This window comes from Balaenoptera ricei, chromosome X, assembly GCF_028023285.1.
Source record: "Balaenoptera ricei isolate mBalRic1 chromosome X, mBalRic1.hap2, whole genome shotgun sequence".
Lineage (NCBI taxonomy): Eukaryota > Metazoa > Chordata > Mammalia > Artiodactyla > Balaenopteridae > Balaenoptera > Balaenoptera ricei.
This window is the reverse complement of record NC_082660.1, coordinates 79,569,186-79,580,713: the sequence shown is the minus strand read 5'-3', so window position 1 is coordinate 79,580,713 and position 11,528 is coordinate 79,569,186.

Here is an 11,528-nt window from a genome sequence, read left to right as displayed (position 1 = left end):
TTCTTCACAGTTCCCTCACAGTGGTGCAGGTCCCGTCCCTATTCTTTTGTCTCTGTTATTTCTTTTTTCTTTTGCCCTACCCAAGTACATGGGGAGTTTCTTGCCTTTTGGGAGGTCTGACATCTTCTGCCAGCGTTCAGTGGGTGTTCTGTAGGAGCAGTTCCACGTGTAGATGTATTTCTAATGTATCTGTGGGAAGGAAGGTGATCTCCGCGTCTTACTCTTCCGCCATCTTGCCCAGACCCCCGCTTTGCACATATCATGTCATATGATCCACACAAAACTATTATTATATCTATTTTGCACATGAGGCAACTAAGGTAAAGAGAGCTTAAGACCACTGTAAATAAGTGGTAAAGACAGAATTTGAACCCAATATTCTGAATCCAGAGCAAACTGATGATAAGAAATGATGAGTTAAATTTATATCCACTTTAAAGTAAACTGAATTATTCGAGAATACTATTATTTATCCAAAATATCATTATCCAAATGAAAATAATAGGTTACTTTTAGTAGTGCAAAAAAGGTGTTTTATGCTGATATTTCCCATAACCTCATTTATTATCTCAGTTGTGAATTCATTCAACAAACACTTATTTTTGACCTACTTTGTGGCCAGAATGGAATTTGGCATTGTCTCATTCAATGTTAATATGATTTTTCTATTCAAAGTGCCTATTATTTATATTATAAGCATAAAGATATTTTTACAAATCAAGCAAGATGGCACTATCTTCTTAGATTGTGACACAATGTCAAATTTCCTATGTGAATATAATGTCTACAGCTGAGTATGCCACATGATTTTTAGATCTTGACAAATACTAAAAAAAAAACCTTCTAGGTTATTACTGCATAAGGCACAGAGCACAGCAATTTATTCTTCTGGGCTTCAATGCACACAGAAAAATCAACAAAGAATTTCAATTGTAGAACTAAAATATGTTTTTGAAATGATGGAAAATAATCAACCTTACTCAAAAGAAAAACTCCAAAGTAGTACACTTATCCTGTAAGTATAATCCATTTTGCTTTATAGTAGGAAATTTTGCCCCAGATTTGGCATTAAGAGAAAGTTAAGAAAATACTGTGTCTTGAGTACACTTCAAATTTATTTTCTGGGCCACCATAGTCTTTCTTTCTATATTAGGTCTTTTCTTATTTTTGTCAGCTAGGGTGACCTGGGTTTTACTGAGTTGGATTTCCTAGGCATTCCACAGACTTGACGTTTTTCATGTTCTTTTTGAGAATTCCCTGACAACAAAACAAAACAAAAATTCTTGCTATTATTTTTTGTTTAATATTATAATGTAGAATATTTCCAACTGTATGAAACAAATAAAATCTTTGCAATTACTTCTTGGTGGAGAGAAGTAGATTATATTTTCTGATAACAGTCTTGGTTTGCAACAAATACAAAAGGATACATTGGACCAACAGGGTAACAGGGAAGAAAAAAACAGACTTCAGGCATGAATTTCTTAAATGTAAAGGACAAATACATATCTAAAAATGAAGTATATTCACAATTTTACACCAAAGGAATTATTCAGGGTATATTTTGTAGGTGCTAAAGCATAAAATATTATCTATTTTGAAGTTTGATAAGGTTTCCACGATGCTTAAAATCTTAATCACTTTATAAACATTTTCATGAGAGGTTTGTTCATATTGCAACTGCATCAAGGCTTCTAAATTTTACTAAAATATTTAGGCAAAATTAATTATTTATGTTCTTATGTTGGGAATTATTAAGATCAATGCATTTTATAGGAAGTATCAGTGGAGGTACAACAACAATTTTCAAAGAGATTCTGTGAGATGCTTTTTAATTAAAAGATACAATGATTCTTTGGTAAATGATCTTTGGAAATGTGACAAGTTATCTCTCTTCCTTATTCACAATATACATTGGCATAAATGGAGCTTTGAGGAGTCCTGCAGTAAAGGAACTTCTTTAACTTGGTAATGCAGAATTTGCAATCTTATTTGATCATGGAGCCTTTTTTGTCAAGTGATATCTGGTGATTTAGTTTGGGAAGCACTGTAAGTGATTATGTGGATGGACTACTTTTTATGGAGATTAGAAAAAAATGTTGGAATGACATAAGCAATGAATCTAATGGTCCTAAGTAAACCTCTTGAAAAACCTCAGTTTAGATCAGAAACAAGGATGTAGTTTGAATATGTGATCTTGTCTTCATTAGAGAATTTGTTGTCTGTTAATAAGGACATATTGAATGCACAAATAACGGACATGTACAAACATGATTGACTCAAATTAATGGGTTGTAGGAGTTAGGGAAATTTGCAGTTTCCTAACTAATCCCAGTCAACACTTATAAGGACCAAAATGCTTCAGGTTATCACTTACACCAAAAGGATATGCACAGCTCCATCTGTCAACTTCAGAATTCCACATGCTCTAATAGTTTAAGGTGAGGGAAGATGAGAAACAAAACGTATTTCAAATTGGAGATTAAACATAAAAATGGTAAGGGCAGATGAGTAAGATGAAAAGGTAAAAAAATAGTAAAAACATCACTAGCATAAATAAGAGCTATGATATGAACTTTAGATCTTGAAAGTTCAGTCTTGCACAAAGATTTTTGCAAACTTCCATTTCTTCCTATCTTATTCATTTTGTAGTTATGCCACTTTCCAAACTAAATTTTTACCCAAACAACATACATACATGCACGCATGTATACACACACACACACACACACACACACACACACAGAAAGACCCTACATATCCTTACCTTTCTGGTAATCTAAAGTATTAACACTACTGAACATAAATATTGTCATAAAGAATTCTAGCTAATAAACTGATTCTACATCAAAAGCAAAGTGATTACTCTAATTTAAGAGTGTTTTCCAACTATATATATATATGTACATATTTACCACTGAGTAAAATTTTGGGTAAAATAATTGAGCAAAGACATATTACATGATATACTAACATACATAGTCCTTGAATACATAGAATACAATGATTCTGTGTAGCCTTAATCAATCAGGCAGATAAGACGATGTCACATGGAAACATTTTTTTTCTTTAAAATATATTGAATGATTGATAGAGAAAAAAGATAAATAAGTTAAGAGATAAAGCAAAAATGACAGGTTACTAAATTTGAGGGTAAATTTTAAAAGATCTTACCAGGTAATTTGATAAGAGTGTGGAGAGGGTGTGTAGAAAAGGGAACCTTCCTACACTGTTGTTGGGAATGCAAACTGGTACAGACACTATGCAGAACATTATGAAGGTGCCTTAAAGAAACTGAAACTAGAATTACCATATGATCCATCAATCCCACTCCTGGGCATATATCTGGAGAAAACCACAACTCAAAAAGCTACATGCACCACAATATTCACTGCAGCACTACTTGCAATAGCCAGGACATGGAAGCAACCTAAATGTCCCTCAACAAAGGAATGGATAAAGAAGATGTGGTTCATATATACAATGTAATATTGCACAGCCATAAAAAAGAAAAAAAATCATGCCATTTGCAGCAACATGGATGGACCTAGAGATTCTCATACTGAGTGAAGTAAGTCAGACAGAGAAAGATAAATAGCACATGATATTTCCTATAAGTGAAATCTAAGAAAAAGGCTGCAAATGAACTTGCCTACAAAACAGGAATAGAGTTACAGATATAAAAATCAAAATCAAACTTATGGTTACCTGGGGGTAAGAGGGGGAGGGATAAATTGGAAGGCTGAGATTGATACACACACACTACTATACATAAAATAGATAACTAATAAGGACTTACTGTATAGCACAAGAAACTCTATTCATTACTCTGTAATGGCCTATATGGGAAAGGAATCTATAAAAGAAGGGGTATATGTATATGTATATCAGATTCACTTTGCTGAACACCTGAAACTAACAAAACATTATATCAATTATACCACAATACAGTTTTTTTTAAAGTGTTTAAAACACAAAAGGACACATAGAAAATATTCCAGATCTGAGTGGGAAAAGAGTAAAAACTGGAAAAAAAATGTAAAAATAGATGAATGGAAAAATGCCTCCCAGATGACTATGAATAAGATAATAATGTTATTAAAATGCTACCATCAGACCTTCAAGATGGCAGAGGAGTGAAGTGTGGAGATCACCTTCCACCCCACAAATACATCAAAAGTACATCTACATGTAGAACAACTCCTACAGAACACTTACTGAATGCTGGCAGAAGACCTCAGACTTCCCAAAAGGCAAGGAAATCCCCACGTACCTGGGTAGCACAAAAGAAAAAAAAAAAAAAGAGACAAAAGAATAAAGACAAGACCTGCACCTCTGCGAGGGAGCTGTGAATTAGGAAAAGTTTCCACACACTAAGAAGCCCTTTCACTGGCAGGGACAGGGGGTGAACATGGGGGAAGCTTCAGAGCCATGGAGGAGAGTGTAGCAACAGGGATGCAGAGGGCAAGCAGAGAGATTCCTGCACAGAGGATCAGTGCCAAACAGCACTCACAAGCCTGAGACACCTGTCTGCACACCTGGCAGGTGGGGGCTGGGAACTGAGGCTCGGGCTTTGGAGGTCAGACCCCAGAGAGAGGCCTGGGGTTGGCTGCATGAAGACAGCCTGAAGAGGACTAGTGCACCACAGCTACCTGGGAGGGAGTCCAGAAAAAAGTCTGGACTGGTGGGAGAGGCAAGAGACCATTGTTTCGAGGTGCACGAGGAGAAGGTGCTTCCTGGTCTGTGTGCCCAGAGACAGCAGAATACCACTTAAGCGAGCTCTAGAGATGGGTATGAGCCATGGCTATCAGCTCAGACACCAGAGATGGGCATCGGTGGCTAAAAATGCCACCACTGCCACCAAGAATCCTGTGTGCAAACCCAGGTCACTCAACAAACTTCCCTGGGAGCCTGTGCAACACGCCACTGCCAGGATCCCATGATCCAAGGACAACTTCCCCAGGAGAACACACGGAGAACGTCAGGCAGTTGCAAAGTCATGCTGGCCTCTGCCACCCCAGGTGGCCCCGCATTCCAATTATGACTACCATACCTCTCCCTCTCCCTGGCCTGAGTGAGCAAGAGAGCCCTAATCAGCCGCTGCTTTAACAACCTACTGTCTGGACAGGAAAAAGACACCTGAGGGTGGCCTACAAGCAGAGGCGAGGCCAAAACCAAAGCTGAACCCCAGGAGCTCCGCAAACAAAGAAGAGAAAGGGAAATTTCTCCATGTAGTCTCATGAGCAGTGGATTAAATCCCCGCAATCAACTTGATAAATGCTGCAAATGTGGAATACCTGAATAAACAACGAAAGTTCCCAAAATTAAGGTGGTGGACTTTAGGGGCAACTGTAGACTTGGGGTTTGCTTTTTGCATCTAATTTGGTTTTGGTTTTATGTTTATCTTAGTTTAGTTTTTAGTGCTTGTTATCATTGGTGGATTTGTTTATTGGTTGGGTTGCTCTCTTCCTTTCTTTTATTATTATTATTAATTTTTAAAATTTTCTTTCCTTTTTTCACTTTTTGTGAGTGTGTGTGTGTATGTTTCTTTGTGTGATTTTCTCTGTTTAGGTTTGCTTTAACCATTTGTCCTAGCGTTCTGTCAGTTCGTTCATTTTGTTGTTCTTTGTTTGCTTTTCTTATTATGTGTGTGTGTGTATGTTTCTGTGTGTGATTTTTTCTGTTTACTTTTGCTTTTAGCATTTGGTTTGGGGATCTATCTGTTTATTTATTTATTTTTTCTTCACTTCCTTCTGAGCTATGCAGATGGCAGAACCCTGGTGCTCTGGCCGGGTGTCGGGCCTGAGACTCAAAGGTGGGAGATTCAAGTCCAGCACATTGGAATGCCAGAAAATTCACGGCCCAACGAAATGTAAATCAGCGAGAGCTCCCCCAGAGATCTGCTTCCCAACATTAAGACCCAACTCTACCAAACGGCCAGCAAGCATCAGTCCTGGATGCCCCAAGCCAAGCAACAAGCAAGACAGGAACACAGCCCCACCCATTAGCAGAGAGGCTGCAAAAAGTAATACTAAGTTCACAAACACCACAAGACACACCACCCAATGCAGCTCTGCCTACCAGAAGTACAAAAGCCAGCCCCACCCACCAGAACACAGGAACCAGTCCCATCCAACACGAAGCCTACACAAGCCACTGAACCAAACTAACCCACTGGGGGCAGACACCAAAAATAACAGGAAATACTAACCTGCAGCTTGTGAAAAGGACACGCCAAACACAGTAGGTTAAGCAAAATTAGAAATATGCAGCAGATGAAGGAGCAAGGTGAAAACCAACCACATTAAACAAATGAAGAGGAAATAGGCAGTCTACCTGAAAAAGAATCCAGAGTAATGATAGTAAACATGATCCAAAATCTCGGAAATAGAATGGAGAAAATACAAGAAACGTTTAACAAGGACCTAGAAGAACTAAAGAGCAAACAAACACAAAAGAACAACACAATAAATGAAATTAAAAATCCTCTAGAAGGAATCAATAGCAGAATAACTGAGGCAGAAAAACGGATAAGTGACCTGGAATATGAAATAGTGGAAATAACTACTGCAGACCAGAATAAAGAAAAAAGAATGAAAAGAATTGAGGACAGTCTCAGACCTCTGGGACAACATTAAACACACCAAGATTCAAATTACAGGAGTCCCAGAAAAAGAAGAGAAAAAGAAAGGGTGTGAGAAAATATTTGAAGAGATTATAGTTGAAAACTTCCAAAACATGCGAAAGGAAATAAGTCCAGGAGGCACAGAGAGTCCCATACAGGATAAATCCACAGTGAAACACACCAAAACACATATTAGTCAAACTATCAAAAATTAAATACAAGGAAAAAATATTAAAAGCAGCAAGGGAAAAGCAATAAATAACATACAAGGGAATTCCTATAAGGTCAATGGCTGATCTTTCAGGAGAAACTCTGCAAGCTGGAAGGTAGTGGCAGGACATATTTAAAGAGATGAAAGGGAAAAACCTACAACCAACATTACTCTAAAGAGCAAGGATCTCATTCAGATTTGACGGAGAAATTAAAAGTTTACAGATAAGCAAAAGTTAAGACAATTCAGCACCACCAAACCAGCATTACAACAAATACTAAAGGAACTTCTCTAAGCAGGTAAAACAATAAAAGGAAAAGTCCTACAAAAACAAATGCAAAAAAATTAAGAAAATGATAATAGGAGCATACATATTCATAATGATCTTAAATGTAAATGAATTACATGTTCCAACCAAAAGACACAGACTGGCTGAATGGATACAAAAACAAGACCCATATATATGCTGTCTATGAGAGAGCCACTTCAGACCTAGGGACACATACAGACTGAAAGTGAGGGAATGGAAAAAGATATTCCATGCAAATGGAAATCAAAAGAAAGCTGGAGTAGCAATCCTCATATCAGACAAAATAGACGTTAAAATAGAGACTATCAGAAGAGAAAAAGAAGGACACTACATAATGATCAAGGGATCAATCCAAGAAGAAAGTATAACAATTGTAAATATTTATTCAACCAATATAGGAACCCCTCAATACACAAAAAAATGTCAGGCTTCCCTGGTGGCACAGTGGTTGAGAATCTGCCTGCCAATGCAGGGGACACGGGTTCGAGCCCTGGTCTGGGAAGATCCCACATACCGCAGAGCAACTAGGCCCATGAGCCACAACTACTGAGCCTGCACGTCTGGAGCCTGTGCTCCGCAACAAGAGAGGCCACGATAGTGAGAGGCACGCTCACCACGATGAAGAGTGGCCCCCGCTTGCCGCAACTAGAGAAAGCCCTCGCACAGAAACGAAGACCCAAGAAGTCAAAAATAAATAAATTAATTAATTAATTTAAAAAAAGATTTACATTCCCTAACAGGAACATACAACTTAAAAAAAAAAAAATTAACAGCCATAAAAGGGGAAATCAACAGTAACACAATAAGAGTAGGGGATTTTAACACCACACTTTCCCCAATGGACAGATCATCAAAAATGCAAATAAATAAGGGAACACTAGCTTTAAATGACACTTTAGATCAGATGAACTTAACTGATATTTATAGGGCATTCAATCCAAAAACAAGATAATACTTTCTTCTCAAGTGCTCATGAAACCTTCCCCAGGATAGATCATATCTTGGGTCACAAATCAAGCCTCAGTAAATCTAACAAAACTGAAATGATATTAAGCATTTTTTCTTACCAGAAAGCTATGAGATTAGAAAATATTCATAAGAAAATAACTGTAAAAAACACAAATATATGGAGGCAAAAATTATGCTACTAAATAACGAAGAGATCACTGAAGAAATCTAAGAGGAAATTAAAAAATACATAGAAACAAATGACATTGAAACACGACAACTGAAAAACTATGGGATGCAGCAAAAGCAGTTCTAAGAGGGAAGTTTAGAGCAACAGAATCCTACCTCAAGAAACAAGAAAAATCTCAAATAAACAACCAAACATTACACATAAAGCAATTAGAAAAAGAAGAACAAAAATAACAAAACCCAAAGTTAGCAGAAGTAAAGAAATCATAAAGATCAGATCAGAAATAAATGAAAAAGAAATGAAGGAAACAATAGCAAAGATCAATAAAACTAAAAGCTGGTTCCTTGAGAAGATAAACACAATTGGCAAACAATTAGCCAGACTCATCAAGAAAAAAAGGGAGAAGGCTTAAATCAACAGAATTAGAAATAAAAAAGAAGAATTAACAACTGACACTGCAGAAATACAAACGATTATGAGAGGTTACTACAAGCAACAATATGCCAATAAAATGGACAAAATGGAAGAAATGGACAAATTGTTAGAAAAGTACAACCTTGCAAGACTGAACCAGGAAGAAATAGAAAACATGAACAGACCAATCAAAACCACTGAAATTGAAACTGTGATTAAAAATCTTCCAACAAACAAAAGCCCAGGACCAGATGGCTTCACAGGTGAATTCTATCAAACATTTAGAAAAGAGCTATCACATTTCTTTCTCAAACTCTTCCAAAATATAACAGAGGGAGGAAAACTCGCAAAATCATTCTGTGAGACCACCAACACCCTGACACCTAAACCAGAAAAAGATGTCAAAAAACAAGACCAATAACACTGATGAACATAGATGCAAAAATCCTCAAAAAAATACTAGCAAACAGAATCCAATAGCTCATTAAAAGGATCATAAAAATAATCAAGTAGGGTTTACCCTGGGAATGCAAGGCTTCTTCAATATATGCTAATCAATCAATGTGATACATGATATTAAAAACTGAAGGACAAAAACCATATGATAATCTCAATACATGCAGAAAAAGCTTTCAACAAAATTCAACAACGATTTATGATAAAAACTCTCCAAAAAGTAGGCATAGAGAGAACTTATGCCAACATAATAAAGGCCATATATGACAAACCCACAGCCAACATCATTCTTGGTGAAAAAATAAAACTATTTCCTCTAACATCAGGAACAAGACAAGGGTGCCCACTCTCACCACTATTATTCAACATAGATTTGGAAGTATTAGCTAAAACAATCAGAGACGAAAAAGAAATAAAAGGAATCCAAATCGGAAAAGAAGAAATAAAACTGTCACTGTTTGCAGATGACATGATACTATACATGGAGAGTCCTAAAGATGCTATCAGAAAACTACTAGAGCTAATCAATGAATTTGGTAAAGTAGCAGGATATAAAATTAATGCACAGAAATCACTTGCACTCATATACACTAACGATGAAAAACCTGAAAGAAAAAATAAGGAAACACTTCCATTTACAAAAAGAATAAAATACCTAGGAATAAACCTATATAAGGAGAAAAGAGACCTATATGCAGAAATCTATAAGACACTGATGAAAGAAATTAAAGATGACACAAACAGATGGAGAGATATATTATGTTCTTGGATTGGAAGCATCAATATTGTCAAAGGGAGTATACTACCCAAAGCAATCTACAGATTTAATGAAATCCCTATCAAACTACCAATAACATTTTTCACAGATCTAGAACAAGAAATTTCACAGTTTGTATGGAAACACAAAAGACCCCAAATAGCCAAAGCAATCTTGAGAAAGAAAAACGGAGCTGGAGGAATCAGGCTCCCTGACTTCAGACTATACTACAAAGCTACACTTATCAAGACAGTATGGTACTGGCATAAAAACAGAAATATAGATCAATGGAAAAAGATAAAAAGTGTAGGGATAAACCCACCCATACATGGTCACCTTGTCTTTGATAAAGGAAGCAAGTACATACAATGGAGAAAAGACAGCCTCTTCAATAACTGGTGCTGGGAAAACTGGACACTACATGTAAAAGAATGAAATTACAACACTTCCTAACACCATACACAAGAAGAAACTCAAAGTGGATTAAAGACCTAAATGTAAGGCCAGACACTATAAAACTCTTAGAGGAATACATAGGCAGACCACTCTATGACATAAATCACAGCAAGATCCTTTTTGACCCAGCTCCTTGAGAAATGGAAATAAAAACAAAAATTAACAAGTAGGACCTAATGAAACTTAGAAGCTTTTGCACAACAAAGGAAACCATAAATAAGATGACAAGACAACCCTCAGAATGGGAGAGAATATTTGCAAACAAAGCAACTGACAAAAGATTAATCTCCAAAATACACAAACAGCTCATGCAGCTAAATACAATAAAACAAACAACCCATATCAAAAATAGGCAGAAGACCTAAATAGACATTTCTCCACAGAAGATATACAGACTGCCAACAAACACATGAAAGGATGCTCAACATCACTAATCATTAGAGAAATGAAAATCAAAACCACAATGAGGTATCTCCTTACACCAGTCAGAATACCCATCATCAAAAATTCTACAAACAATAAATGCTGGAGAGTGTGTGGAGCAAAGGGAACCCTCTTGCCCTGTTGGTGGGAAGGTAAATTGATACAGCCACTATTGAGAACAGTATGGAGGTTCCTTAAAAAACTAAAAATAAAACTACCATATGACCCAGCAATCCCACTACTGGGCATATACCCTGAGAAGCCATAACTCAAAAAGAGTCATGTACCACAATGTTCATGGCAGCACTATTTACAATAGCCAGGACATGGAAGCAACCTAAATGTCCATCAACAGATGAATGGATAAAGAAGATGTGGCACATATATACAATGGAATATTACTCAGCCATAAAAGGAAACGAAATTGAGCTTTTTTAGTGAGTTGGATGGACCTAGAGTCTGTCATATAGAGTGAGTTAATTCAGAAAGAGAAAAAAAAATACTATATGCTAACACATATATATGGAATCTAAAAATAAATGGTTCTGATGAACCTAGGGGCAGGACAGGAATAAAGACACAGACGTAGAGAATGGACTTGAGGACATGGGACGGGGGAAGGGTAAGCTGGGACGAAATGAGAGAGTAGCATTGACATATATACACTACCAGATGTAAAATATATAGCTAGTGTGAAGCAGCTGCATAGCACAAGGTGATCAGCTCGGTGCTTTGTGA